Below are 15,633 nucleotides of genomic sequence, written 5' to 3' on the forward strand. Positions count from 1 at the left end.
GATCTGCTGGTGAATAAGAAGACACAATAGTGACATCACTTCCTCTTAACCGTATGAGTTGATTATTCAGTACAGGATCTGATCTGTGACTTTATCTAAATCTGACTTTGAAGTGTTGGAGGTAAATCTTCATCCTAACTCAGCTTCTGTCTACACATTTCCTATAAGAGCGATTTATCAGTCAGTGTAAGAGGAGCAAGAAATCTCATAGGATCATAAACTGAAGTAAATACTGACAAGATTCCTCTTCTTCTACACTGTTGGGGTTTTTAACTTCATCTTAAACTGAAATGTGTTCAAGTTCAGCACAACATTGAAGACTCGCAGCTCATTTATCTCTAAATCCAAATATTGGACGTCTTTGCTTTTGTGTTCTTCAGGCTCTGACTGCAGGACTTTTTGATGATTATGTGATCAATTATAAAAAAAGCTGAGACACTGAATGAAATGTAAATAAAATCACAATGCAATCATTTATAAATCCTATAAACACAGAAAACAAATCAAATGTTTCATCTGATATTACTGATATTAATTGTGCAGACATCAGTTGTATGTCGTCCTGATAACAGTCCTACTGATGACTGTAAAGCTGAAATTTACAGTTGTAATGCAGTGACATAAAGTTTAATAAAATGATAAACTTGAGGCGCTTATGTGCTTTGGTTTCTACAAAAATAACGTAAGAAAAGTTTCAGAGGAGCCGTGTGACAAGGAATAGGTTTTTCAGGCAAGTGACACTGAGATGTGGAGGCACGAGGATGTGAAAAGAGGCCTAATGGTGGATGCAGGAGAAACTTCACACATCATCACAAACATCACAAAGTTTCAGAGGTTTGACAACAGTTTCCAGGCAGATACCCAGCTAACAAAAAAAGGTCCCCTGGACGTCCCCTAAATGTCCTCTGCGAACGTCCCCTGGACGTTATCGTGTAGGGTCCCCTATTACGTCTAGCGGACGTCCGCGAGGACGTCCTCCGGACTTTCATAAGGACGTTTGCAGGACGGTCAGCGGACTTTCGGGACTTTTAGGGGACGTTCGCATAAAGTCCTCAGCACGTCGTTTTATTTCATTACAACCAATGAAATCAGACACGCTAAACATGGTTTACCACAAAGTTATTTTATTTTTGTAATTAACAGTTGTAATTTTCCTGTGCTCCGTGTTTGTGTGTGCGTGCGCGAGCTCCAGTGCGCGTGCCTGATCTCCCGTACACGTCAGTCAAACGCGCTTCAGCTCCCGTGCGCGTGCCTGATCTCCCGTACACGTCAGTCAAATGCGCTTCAGCTCCGTGTGTGTGCGTGTCTCTGGCTGTCTGCTGGACTCCGATGTCAAATATTTCCGTTGTCTTCTAACCTAAAACAACGAAATGAACACATTTTCCCAGACATGGATTAGCTTAAACCAGGACTATGCCTCAGTTTAATCATGACATATAACTAGTTTTAACAAACATGCCTTACTAAAAACATTACTTGTGTGCATTATGATGTTAAACAAAGGGCACTGATGTATTTTAAGATTTCCCTGTCTGGGAAACCTACCCTATATGTTTAAAATGTCTTGCAAAATATCTGTAGCAAACATTTAAAAGATAAGGGAGAGAGAATTCTGTGCTAAAACTAGAAAGCATGCACAACTCACTTTTACCTAGTATTTCATGCTTATGGCATTATTGTTGCTGTTACAGTTCACTCCAAGTAAAGGTGGGTAAATGTGGACATACAGTACTGTGCAAAAGTCTTAGGCCAGCATGCTACCATTAGATTAGTTGTTTTTGCAATTGTGTAGTGATCATATATAATTATTTCTCAGTGTCTTTATTAGAATACATTTTATGTGTAAATGCAAATCGTTATGAATATGAATACTCCCAGTATGGTTTCGGCTGGTGTAGCAGGATTGTTTTAGAGGGGTTTTGGCCTTTTGTAGCTGGTCAGGCTGGAAGACCAGCTGACCCACCAGCATATACCAGCTTGGCTAAGTTGGTTGGCTGTCTTAGCTGGTTTAGGCTGGTCCTCCAACCTGGCAAAACTGGTACGTCAGCTGGTCTTCTACCCTGACCAGCTACAAAATGAACATACACATCTCAGAGAGAGCAAAGGTCACACAGAGTATAAAAATAGTTTACTATGACATAAAATAATGTAAGTTGTCTTATACATTGATTTTTGATATTATTGAAGGTTTATGTGTTAAAGGCATCTTGAAGTATACTATGTAGAGTATATCATATTATATGTATCCAAAGCATCAAACATTATTTTTGTTTTAAAAAAGACTATTAATTGCTATTAATGTTTATGTGCTATTAACATTTACAATGTACATTCTTATTTACAACATTACAATTTACATACAATATATACACAAAAATAATTTTGAGATGTTTGGGACTCACTATAATTCATTGTTAGTTGCAAGTGTGAAACTGAGCTGCTGAAATTCGCCCTGTGTAACTGTAGCATCCTCCTATTTACCATCTCCCAAACTGCCTCCCCTTTGAAGAAACAGATAACGAATCTACAAACAAAAACAATCCGTAATAAACATGGGTAAAACGTCAGCAGTGACTAGTAATGTTGCATGTGTTATGGCACATACCATCTTTTGAAAGTCAGCTTGGCTTGCTCATTGTCTGTTGCATTTTTCCAACCACTGCTGTGGTGTTGTCCTGGATTTGGTCTACTTTCAGAATGATTCTCCACTCCAGGATTTCTTTCAAGAATGAGTTTTGAAACATTAATAACATTACTAACTGCACCAGTAAAATAAATGAACAATAAGTCTGTCTGGAAGAAAATGCCTATCAATATCAATAATTTAAGATAAAAAATAACAAAATACTGTACCTTGATTCATTATTGGAAGAAATTGACTGATGTGCTGCATTTGTGATAAAAAACAATTAATTAGATTTAAAAATTGATTATGTAAGTATTGTAGTAACTGTTGTAAAATGTTGAATGCTCTATCATTTGTAAGTCACTCAAGGCATATGCTAAATTAATAAATATAAATCAAGTAATCATCATTATACTACAAATACTGTACACTGAGATTAAGTATATTGTTTCTTAATTCCACACAAGTATAACAATTTAAATTGCTAATAGCATTAAAATGTACTCACAATAAGGTGCCTCAGGCAACATCAAAACATCTTTTTGCTTTTTCTTACTGGTTGCTCCTCATCTATAAAAGAATGATAATATGAAAGTAAATCATAGTGCCCTTATAGTTTCACCTGGCTTCTCAGCTGAAAAACTACTAATTGCTGTTAATAATGATTCATTTTCTTCACTTTCAAACTGGAAATCTTATCCTCAGGTCTAGAAACAACAAGACAAAAAAGTAGTATTTGATATTATTAAGAAACTTACACAACGAATCCCACTGTTTAAAATCATGTAACAATGAATGCAGTGACAATGATATCACCTTCAATAATGATTTCACTTTCAGATAATTTACTGTCCTACTGAACTGTGAATAAATGTGCATTTAAAGAAAATAATAGACGACATGCATTTTTTTTATCATTACAACTCTTGGTCAATATACATTACTGTGCAAAAGTCTCGGGAAACCATCACCAGCTTTATTGTTTTAGCAAAGTTTTAATGTCCATCCATATTTATTTTTCACTCTTTTTATTAAGATACAAACAGAAAATAGAGGTAAAATGTACACAAAATTAAAAACAAAACCATTTTCAGAACTAAATGTCTTCTTCAGACATCAGTCAGTATTTAATGTGAACTCTCTTGGCACTAAACACATCTTGAGCTTTTTTGAGGAGACTGAAGTCCTGAAGTCATTCGATTAGAATTAGAAATTAGGATTTAATTTAATTTAGGTTTAAGAGATCCTGCAGTTGCCTGCTATTGCTCAAGTGGAAGGAGTTTACCCTTAACACTTGACACTTCAGCTTATACGTTTATATTGTTTTTAATAATACATACACATTTCCTGTATTTTCTGGTTGTATTCTAATAAAGAGACTGAGAAATAATTATATATGATCACTATACAATTGCAAAAATAACAAATCTAATGATAGCATGGTGGCCTAAGACATTTGCACAGTACCTCACATAAACATTGTATATTTGGCTTGCCAGTATTTGTTAAGGTTAAAAAGAAGTTTGGTATTACTTTGCATACTTTACCTGTGGGAGAAAATAGGCTACTCTGACTGCATATTGTCCACAGCTGTTTGTCCAGAATGGCACATTATTTATTTTGGTCTCAAAACCCTTCAGATAGAAACAAGCATGTTTGATTATTTTTTATATGTAGCTGACCTTCATGTTTATAATTTGTATTTTATATAACATGAACAAAATCTTACCACATTCTTTCACTCTAACCACAAGGATGGTGCTACCTCAGCACTTATTTTGTTCTGTAAAATGGAGCGAAACAGCACAGGAAACCTGTAAGTAAAGTCCATATAAATCTGTAAGTTCAGCTTTCAGTACACAAAGGCAATGTACACAGTTAGCCATCTCAAACCTTAGGCTGAAATTGGTTTCCAATGTTTTTCCCCTTTTCCTGGAAACATGTACGTTGTTTAATCTTAGTTTTTCTCAAACCAGTATCAATATTACTGAATAAGATAAGCTGATCTGCTGAACTTACCTTTTTGGAGGACATGTTTAGATGTTTAAAGGCTGAGAAAACAAAATAAAGAAAGTTAATATATATACACATCAAAATATATTAAATGTTAAAATGTTACCCAGATGTACCCCCAACCCTTCCAGAGCTTTTATGTATTATTATAAGAGATTTGATTCAATTTAAGATTTTTATTCAATAGGCTTTGTGCCCAGCTGCACTGCTTCCTGGGCTTCGGCCAGCTCGTTGTTTCCTGTCTGCCGTTGTTGGACGGGCGGATTGATCCAGGTGTGTCTGATTATTGTTGTTGTGACTACTGGGGTCGGGCACACCTGGATTGATCGGTTTGTCCAATAATGGCAGACAGGAAACAAGGAGCTGGCTGAAGTTCAGGAAGTAGTGCAGCTGGGCATAAAGCCTATTGCTACCATTAAAAATGTTTAACCATATTCCACCAAATAAAAGTTTAAAAAAAAAGTCTAAATGATATATTTTTAGGCTACATACATTCTGGCTGGTCCATTATGCTGCACACTTATTAAAAATAATTGAACCACATCTACAAACTTATTTTGGTGATTTAGCCCACAAGTTACGTAAACTGGCATATCCATTGTTTTTACAATGAATTAAATGGCTTTTTTTACTGCGTTTGCCACAGTATTCAATCCTACACGTTATTTTACTACAGTACAGTAGGCGGCGGTAAACTGTAGTGTGCAGTTCGTGTCCGCATCGTCATACGCGCCAGTATCGCTGGAAGACTGCAGGAACAGAAACCCCTGGAAAGGTAAATAAGGAGTTTTAATTTAAACCTTAAAATGTGGGAACAATCAATTCGGACAGAATCTCGCGCACGCTCACACTTGTAGGCCGTTTCTCAAACGGAAGGCTGCATCCTCCGAAGGTCGAATATGCAGGCAGCATTCGTCATCAAGCCTGGTTTATTTCAGTTAAATGAACATTAAATTCGCAAGTCATAAGCATATTACAACAATTTACGATTAACTGAGAATAATAGTTAACTTTATAATTGTTAATATTCTTAAATATGACAGTCTTGATGACGTAAAAGTTATACAGCCAAATGCTACCTCCAGTGGTTAGCCTTCGGATTGAGGCGCAGCAACTTATTAATTTTACTTCAAAACCTTATACATTTAACGTTACTCTAACACTGAATCAAAGTAAGCGAGTAACTTAAATATGGCTACAAACCTCGAATGAGTTATCAAACTGCGCTCTTGAACCAATAATACTGTAAGTTATATGGCAACGATGATAACGAAATCTTACCCTGTGACGAAAACTTGACGAAATTACTAACTTATCTAACAATTAACTACAAAATAAACGGGATGTGTATAAAAAATGACGAGATTTAAAGGCGCTTTTGCTTATTACCTCCACCGAGACCGTTGTGTCAGTTGAAGTTTGACGTGTGAGGGCTCGTGCCAGATAATTCAAATGTTCTCGCACGCAGTCAGGAGGCTTGTTTGACTTAATGCGGCGCCGCAAGAACCGACAGTCGGATGACGTCAAAGTACCGCGATAATGATTCAAGAAATCATATTTCGTCTCGCTCTCGCGATACTTTGATTACTTTGACGTCATCTGGCTGCCGCAGGCCACCATATTGAGATGTGAGTCAAAATATATACTTTTATAACCATATATGACATTTCAATGTTGTGACATTTAAGTTTTCCTGGCTAAAATAATAGAATTTGGTCATATTTGTTAATAAGATTATTAATAAGTTATATTTGTATATTTAACTTGTATAGCAAGTTATATTTGTTGGAACAAATAAGGATATTGTAAATAACAAGCTGAGATGGTGAGTTTTCTGGCTATGGTTTTAAAGGATGTTTAAGAAGGGGAAAGAAAGAATAGGTACTTTGGTTAATTTCGTTTACATGCATAGTTCATGGGGAAATTGTTCAGAGAAAGCATTCAAACACAACCTAACATCTGATGCTTTTTACTGTCTCATGCTTTTCTGTGTTCCAGGGTCCGATGTCACGATATGGCGCTTTTTCAATGTAGGGTACAACTTGGCTCGGTACGATGCAGCTCAGCTCGCTTTCGTTGCTTTTCCAGTACAGTTTAGTATCGCTTTAGAGTGGGTGAGATTATAGGCAGGGGTGCACATAACTGGTGCGTATGTGCAAATAGAAACAATTCTAGCGTACCAGCGTTGCTGGAATTTTGTAACATAGTTAGCTAATTTACTTCCACAAAAGGGATTTCTTCGGGCATCAGTGGTAAGATATTTAGTGTGTTGTTAGCAGTGATCCGCATCTCAATGCTTCAGACAGCTTGCTAGTACAAGTATACATTTATATGAGTTAGGCTAGTAGTTATTTATAAAGATTACATAAGTAAAAAGCTATAACTAAAAGGCTTATTTTATGTACATCATTGTCTACCATGTTTAAACAAAATAGATATGGCGAAGAGAGTAGTCAGGAGAAAAGTGATGATGTCAGCATGTAGGATGTCGATGCTATGAATAGTGTGAGTACCAAGTAACATCTCCAGGTGCTACTTTGAGAACCAGGACAAAAAAAGTTATGTGCACCCCTGATTATAGGCTTATTGTTACAGTTGCGTCCCCTCTAATGCCGTAACATCAGCGTAAATGCGATACACACACACACACACACACACACACACACACACACACACAACAAGGAGCAACAGAGCATATTAATGGAATGCAGCCACAAAATCAAAATTGACACCCACAAGTAGATTTTCCACTACCTCTCTCACATGACAGGTTCTGTACAAACACCCGTGTCATCGGTATGTGCACTCCGCTGACAGAACATTTATGCCTATACTTTTGGTGCTTTTTGGATGCGGAGCCATGCGCAAAGTTACAAAAATGCCATGCAGACATCTGTGCAGTGGTGTGCTCTGCATTTTTGTAAATTTGCACATGGCTTTGCATCCGAAACCCATTACCCCTCTCCCAAAAGTCAGCTGTGCTGAACTGGGTCATACTATGCAATGGAAAAGCATCAAAAGTGTCCTACTTCCTGGCTTGAAGGATTTAGGTAAGCAAATTTATCTGACACACCAAAACCTAAAAGTTTTTAAAAAAAGTTTTAATTCTTTCTTGCAGTGTAAACACGGCATTTTGATCTTAACATTTATTCACATTTAATGAGATATGGAGATTTTTATCTTTTACAGATGAAGACATACATTTGAGTGAGACGTTTTTATGTCCATACACTGCGGGCCACCATACATGGAAGTCACCATTATGTTTCTACAGTAGCCCTAAATGGACAAACTGTTCTACAGAGCGTGTTTCGTCCATATCTTGTTATCAATGTATATCATTTAAAATATGTATATCATTATAGCAAACATACATGTAGACCGCCGGTAGGCAGTATCCACGCGTGTAACCACAGAAGCAGCTTGGCCAGTTTAACTCACAAACGAAGAAACCGCCGATTGTTGTGTATGTTTTGAGAAGACCAGCAGCAGTGGGGGCCGATGACACAACATGTATGTAGCCCGTCATGTGTGTGGTTCCTTTTTTCAAAATATGTGTTCAGCGCTTTGAGAGATCCTGTGTGCATCACATGTCTTGTCAAAATAAGTGCCTGTTGTAGATGCGTTTAAAGGGTTTATGATAGAAGAGTTGCTGGCGTTTGCCAGATACTCGCATAATCTCATGCGGAATCAAAGTTTACTGCTAAAGTAGTGTCTTGTGTGAACGTGAGCGTCTCTTTTATCATAAACAGTTTTGACGCATGTGCAGCAAGCACTTATTTTGACAAAACACGTGATGCATACAGGATCTCTCGACACGCATGACACATATTTTGGAAGAGGGGACCACACACATGATATTCCGAACACTTATTTTGAATTAGCGCCCCTCGGATGAGGAGTCACGAGCGCCACTGACCAGCATTATTCAAAGTAAATAAACAGTGACCAATAACAGCGAGTTAAGTCATTCCTCAACTTGGCCTATTTTTGTTCTCACCGTCACAAATAGAAATGGCTATGACGCAGTTTTTTTTACCTGATGGGAGGGGTTCTAGTGAACCAATAACAGCGCTTGTGGTCCGCGTAGAACTGACACGCTGTTAAAAATCAGGCTACGCTCAGGCTATGGATAACCTACGGTGTAGACCTTACGCACGACTATAACATGGGCTTCAGACAATGACATTTTTGTCCTGTGGCAGCTACCATAGAATCTCATTGTGTTTCGAAATTGAGGTTGATTTCTATTCACAATTTCACCGCTAGATGCCACAACAAAATATAATACACCTGTAACAGATATAACTTTTGAATTGAAATATGGTTTAGCAAATGCTGAAATTAACATCACCTAAGATTAATAAATATTGTAGAAGTATTGTTTATTGTTAGTTCATTGTGGCAAATGCTAACAAATACAAGCTTATTTTAAAGTGTTATCTTTGCAATTTAATACTAAACTTAAAAATTTGTAATTTCAGAGGGGTTGAAGGTTAAAATGTTTTGAGCTCATTTGTTAACAGTTTGTTAATAGAAAAAAAGAAAAATTATGAAATTACAAAGTACACCTTATTTTGCAGTTTAACCAACACTTTGACCGTTTAAATGATGGGTGTAGAATGTGAGATATAGTTCAAGTTTACATGAGGATGTATGTCTTACCTGTATCTTTTTTATTGTTCTTTTCCAGCAGTTTCAGCGTTGGACTTGTGTTCCGCGTGTTTGGCCTCTTTAGCACTTGCTGTTTGAAAGTCATTCCTTGCAACAGATTGAGTGACTGTCATTTCTGTTTGCATTGCTTTGCTTGCATTTGAATCCTTTGCAATAATAAAAGTTTTACATGTGAGCTGTAGATTCAAGTTTGTTTTTCCTATATAGCCTAATGTATTTGTATAGATTTTTGCTGTGTGACAATTATTTATCATGCAGTGCTTCATATATGAGAAAGACAACGCTTGAAGAACCACACAACACCGTATCATATTAATCAAAATAAACAAGTACTTGCACTTCATTTATATTTAATCGGGTGATATGTAACTTCACAATGGTGGATTCTTTAACTATTACATGAATATGTGCATTGTGATTTCGATTTATTGACGATAGTTATGTCTTAGGAATAGTATGGAAAATCATTTACTAAAAAAGACATGGTGCCAGATCTTTATTCACGTTAAATGTAAAATTATTGTACAATTGTAAGCGACTTTAATGGGATCTATGTAATAAAATCAGTGTGGCCAGTGGCATGAGATACTTAAGAAAACTGTATAGAATTATATAATGGTCGACTACGCCACCCGGTATATACACCGGGAACTCAGCCCCAAAACAAGGGACACACAGGTTCGTAACCAAAAGAAATTGGTGAGCAAAGAGACATAGGCCAGGGAGTACCAAAGATAAGCAGCTTTATTTAAATACAAAAGTTAAAAACCCAACACATTGACATCATAGGTTCAATAGCCACATATCAAAGCTAAATGCAACACTTTACAAAAGTTCAAAAAGAGAAATGAACACAAAAAGAACAGATACACGAGAAGGCTTAAGGGGTAGGGTGATGGCCTGCTATGACCCTCAATACACACGACACGCTTAATATCCGTACATGACACACTTAATATCCACACACACCCACACTGGTGAAATCAAGTCACTCAATGCACTGCACTCAGTGTGAACCCGTTAAATAGCGGCTAAACCCCTCCTCTATAAACCCCCTTCGTCACGCGATAAATAAACAGCAAAAGACACACAATAAACATTAACTGGCAAAAGCAAGCCCCCCAAAAGGGGAGAAAATCAGTTCACAACAAAAGAAATAATAAACAAAAAAACAATATTAATGTCACTTTCGTTTTGGGAACTCAACTAAACTTAAATCTAACAAAGAAAATAAATTAATTGCAAAATACACAAGTGAACACAAAACAAAAGAAAACAAAATCTCATTGATAATTTGAAACAAAATGACAAATCAAAACAAACTCCAATCGACGACACATTCAAAAAGCAGGGCAAACCAGCGAGAGACAGCCACGTTCAGGTTTACTAGAATGAAAGTTTAAATTTGCTTAAATAAGGAAACGACAAACACAGTACAGGCAAGGCAGCAGTGCGTTCATTAGCAAACGCGCATCTCGTCCCGAAATATAAAGATGAAACCCTTGTGCCTTTCACTCCATCTGTCAAACATGAGACGGCAAGATTAATAATAAAAAAAAAGAAAAACCACGCAAATAGCTCTCATACATACCAGATGATGTTCATAATGTGGTACTATGCACGGTCTCGGACCATAACATGCAGTGGATTGTTTGTTGACGAGCTACACAGAAACTTAAGATAATAAACAAACATTCAATTGCCAAAAGAATCTTCCTTAATAGCAAACGAACCAACCTCAAAGCCAAGGGCAGCCTCCGCACAGCAGCAGAACAGAAAGACGGCACTTCCAAAACGCTCCCGTTCATAAATGGCAACTTCTGTAGTAATCTAATACTATGCCCAATCTCCGGACCATTACATGCAGTGAATTGTTTGTTGACAAACTATACAGAAACGTAAGATTATAAACAAACACTCCATTGTCAAATCTTTAAGACTAACGTACTAACCTCAAAGCCAGGGGCAGCCTACACACAGCAGCAGAACAGTGAGACGGCACTTCAGAAACTCTCCCATTCATAAATTGCGACTTCCGTAAAGGGGCGGTACGAATGACGACGCATCCCAGGTAACAAACGAGTCCTCATTTTATACCCTGCCAGCCAACTGCTGATAGGTTCAAGGTTTTCACATGACACTGGCCAATAATCAACCCGAATACTCTTCATTCTGCTACATTCCTCCCCCACCTTATAAATCGTCGCCCCGACGATAAGTCACTAGACCTCAAGAATCAAACCCATGGCCTGAAAACGGCTAAAACTCCACTAGATGTTGCACCCAAGGGTGCCCTACTACATTCTACAACTCCTCCCACTGCCCTGGGCAGATGATGAACATTTGAATGTTGGCCAGCTGTTGGCCTCCTGGATTTACGAGGCAGAATCTCAGCCTCTCGCGGCTGCTCTAAAACTGACAAGCCTAATGCTGAACCTTGACTTATTCCCACCTCGTAACAAGGACCTGGCTCATCCATAGCCACGGCTCCCTCGGACACCACCGACTCCTCCAAAGGCACAGAAACACCCGCTTGATCTTACCCAGATCCTCCACTGGTGCGATCGTATAGACCGGGCCACCTGACCTAGGCGCCTCAATCACCCTATACACCACAGAGCTCCATAGGTCCTGAATCTTGTGTCGGCCCTGCCTACCACATTCCCTGAGATAAACCAGCTGCCCTTGCTCCAGTGGTGCATCGCGGACTCGCAAATCAAAAGTTGCTTTCCGACGATCGGCGGCCACCTTTAAGCGATCTCTTGCCCCATCAAAGGCTACTTGTAACCGTGTCTGGTGCTCCAAAATCCACTCATGCACCTCACCTGCCACTGGCTCAGGCACTCTGCCCAACAGGAAATCAATGGGGAGCCGCGGTTCCTGACCAAACATAAGGAAGTGCGGAGACTCACCCGTGGCCTGGTGGGGAGTTGTGTTATATGAAAAGAGCACCTGAGGAAGGCATGACACCCAATCTCTTTTTCTTGAAACTGGCAAGGTGCGCAGTAAATTATGTAGGGTTCTATTGAAGCGCTCGCACTGACCATTACCAGCTGGGTGATATGGTGTAGTGCGAGACTTCTCAACCCCATAAAGCTTACACAGTTGCTGGATCAAAAGTGACTCAAAGTTGCGGCCCTGGTCAGAATGAATTCGCACCGGGACCCCAAACTTATAGAACCATTCACTCACCAGCACCAGATCCCTGGTGGGGACGGCAAGAGTGAACTTCGTAAAGACATCCGTCATTACAAGAACATTCTCCAGGCCTGAACGGGAGGCTTCAAGCAACGTGAAATCAATAGCCAAGATGTCATTTGGCCGGGACGCTAATAAATGTCCCATAAAACTACGGGCAGCTGGTACATTGTCCTTGGCAACTTGACATCGTTCACACTCCTGAACCCACCGTGCCACCTCGGCTGCCATACTGGGCCAATAACATCGTTGGCGCACCAACTCAGTAGTGCGCTCAATGCCCTGGTGCCCGTGTTCTTGATGTAACCCCTGTAAGACATCATGCCGCAGCACCGAAGGTAACACTACTTGCAAAATCTCCTCTCCACCGTCAGGATGAAAAATCCGACGGTAAATCACTCCTTGCCTCTCCACCAGACGATCCCACTGCCGAAGAAGAATTAAAGCAGCCTGTGAGAGCTGCCGCCGTTTAAGAGGCCCAGGAAACTCCTGTGTTCTCCAAAACCCTAAAATCTCACCAATTACTGGGTCAGCCTCTTGTAGGCCCCCAATCTGATCAGCTGAATGACCCGGTAAGGCAGTCACAACAGCCTGAGTTGCAAGCGGAGCCAATGGTGTAGCAACCACCTGATGTACCGCAGCAGGAACAGCTGTACCTGGAAACAGGCTGCCTGTCCCTTCCAGCTCAGGTGGATTCTGGCGCGACAAGGCATCAGCGTTCGTATTACACCTCCCCGGCCGATACCTTATTTCAAAATTGAAGCAAGCAAGCTGTGACGCCCAGCGCTGCTCCGTAGCCCCCAACTTAGCGGAGTTGAGATGGCTGAGGGGATTGTTATCAGTGTACACTACACATTTATGGCCTAATAAGTATTCTCTAAACTTCTCAGCCATAGCCCACTTTAAAGCCAAGAACTCCAGCTTCATCGAGCTATAGTTGGACATGTTACGTTCTGTAGGTCTTAGACCCCGACTTGCATACGCCACAGGTCTTACTTTACCACCCTGCTCCTGGGAAAGGACAGCACCTAGCCCACCCAGGCTAGCATCCACTTCCAAAATAAATGGAAGGGAAAAGTCTGCATAACCGAGTACCGGGGCTGAAATAAGCTTACCCTTCAAACTCTCAAAGCTTCTCTGACAGTGGGTAGTCCAGCCACTGGCAAAACCTGGCTCTGCTCTCTTCCGAGACTTTGTGCCCCCAAACTCTGCAACCAACCTATGTAGAGGGGCTGCCAATTTGGCAAACCCCTCCACAAAACGGCGGTAATAACTCGCAAAGCCTAAAAAGGAACGAAGCTCTGACACACTAGTAGGTTGTGGCCACTGGGCCACCGCCTCAATCTTCTTAGGGTCTGTGGAGACACCATCGGCTGAAATCACATGACCCAAATAAGTAACTTCTGAACGAAAGAAAACGCATTTCTCCAATTTTGCCTTAAGGCCTTCGCACTGCAACCTACTCAAAACAAGCTCCAGTCGTTCCAGATGTTGTACGACTGAGGATGAAAAAATTACAATATCATCCAAATACAGTAACAATGACTGACACTGTTGATCACCAAATAAACGCTGCATTAGACGCTGAAATGTACTAGGTGCATTGCAAAGGCCAAAAGGCATGCGATTCCATTCAAATAAACCAAATGGAGTACAAAATGCAGTCTTAGGCCGGTCTTGTTCACTGACAGGGACCTGATTGTATCCGCTAGCTAGATCCATGGTGGAGAACCAACGGGCCCCTGTCAGTGAATCCAATGACTCCTCAATACGAGGAAGAGGAAACGCATCCTTTCGAGTCCTGGCGTTTAACTGACGGTAGTCTACGCACATCCGCAGACTACCGTCCTTTTTCTTGACAAGAACTATTGGGGATGCGTAAGGGCTACAGCTTTCACGTATCACCTTAGCCTCCAACAACATATTGATATGGGCCTTCACCACCTCATACTCTGATGGGGGTATTCGACGGTACCGCTGCCGAACTGGGGTATCATCAACCAGTGGGATCTCATGTGACAACAGGGTAGTACACCCCAAGTCCCCCTCATGCCCTGAAAACACCGACTGGTACTGCAAAAGTAAAGCCTGAACACGTTCTTGATCATCCAGTGATAACACAGACAAATCAGTAGCCTTTATCTGTTCTTCAACCGTTGGCAACTCATGAGAGATCTGCGAGTTAATGGTAGCAGAGATGGTTTTAACCTCCGTAACCCCTGATGGTAAACTGACAACATAAACACTAGTTAAAGTGCCTAAATAAGTGCGTGGGTAAAGCACAATGTCAGTGGTTCCCACATTCACCACTGGCACCGACACCATACCTCGATTTACCTGCACCAACGATGGTGAGGCCAACAATCCAGCTGGCAAACCAGAGTCAGGGGGCTCAAAAAGCACAGTGTCATGCAAAAACTGCTCTGAACAAGTTGCCGTAACTAGTTGTAACGTGCCACCCGGGATGCGTTGTACCCTACGACCACGTACCCTAACTGACCCTGCACGAGTAGAATAAGACTGGGAGCATACCTTATGACAATGTTGAAATGCCTTTGTTACAATACTGGGCACCTGAACTAATGAGGGAGATTCAAAAAGAGAAGGGCCATGTTGTCCAAAAAGCTCCTGGTAGCATCGGCTGAGAACATTCATTCCCAGAACGCCCGGTGCCTGAAAACACATGCCCCCAGGAGGATCTCGGACAACCAGCACCCCACATTTCGGCACTAACCTGCCACAAAGTTCGACATCCAACTCCATATATCCAATGTAAGGGATGTCCAACCCGTTGGCAGCACGCAGTTGCAACCATTGGCATGATCGCAGACGATCCTGACCCCATGGTTCAAAATTCTGTAAAAAACAACTCTCGGTTATTGTCGAAACCATGGAGCCCGTGTCTATAAGGCAAGGCACCTGAACCCCACCCATGCAAATCACCAAATGAGGGCATGAAGACATTAAAGACGATACTGAACGAGAATTCTGACAAAAATTTGAGCCGCCATCTACCCCAACCGAGCTGTGACTCTGCAGCCCGGCGGGTGCTAGTTTTCCGACAACTGCTGTGCAAAAGGCTGTTCACCTCCAGCCAAAGGAGGAACCATGCGAGAAGATGG

The 15,633-nt window shown here is 40.6% G+C and overlaps 1 protein-coding gene and 1 long non-coding RNA gene across 15 annotated transcripts in view; one reads left to right on the forward strand and one right to left on the reverse strand.

Moving 5' to 3' along the window:
* The window catches only part of LOC129437205 (protein NLRC3-like), a 578,808-nt gene that overhangs the window by 188,037 nt on the left and 375,138 nt on the right, over positions 1-15,633 (forward strand). The window lies entirely within an intron of this gene.
* On the reverse strand, positions 874-9,469 carry LOC129430095 (uncharacterized). Of its 14 annotated transcripts, none has more exons than XR_012367549.1 (10): positions 6,029-6,164; positions 5,843-5,921; positions 5,299-5,406; positions 4,356-4,677; positions 4,174-4,260; positions 3,135-3,333; positions 2,854-2,887; positions 2,606-2,719; positions 2,403-2,524; positions 874-1,357 (listed from the first exon to the last, which is right to left on the reverse strand). It is a non-coding gene; the product is annotated as an uncharacterized lncRNA (long non-coding RNA). The 14 variants fall into 14 exon arrangements; XR_012367547.1 differs by having other exon boundaries at positions 878-1,357; positions 4,356-4,440; positions 4,646-4,677; positions 5,843-6,164; XR_012367552.1 differs by having other exon boundaries at positions 879-1,357; positions 4,356-4,409; positions 4,646-4,677; positions 5,843-6,163.

Source organism: Misgurnus anguillicaudatus, chromosome 24, assembly GCF_027580225.2.
Source record: "Misgurnus anguillicaudatus chromosome 24, ASM2758022v2, whole genome shotgun sequence".
NCBI classification, from domain to species: Eukaryota; Metazoa; Chordata; class Actinopteri; order Cypriniformes; family Cobitidae; genus Misgurnus; species Misgurnus anguillicaudatus.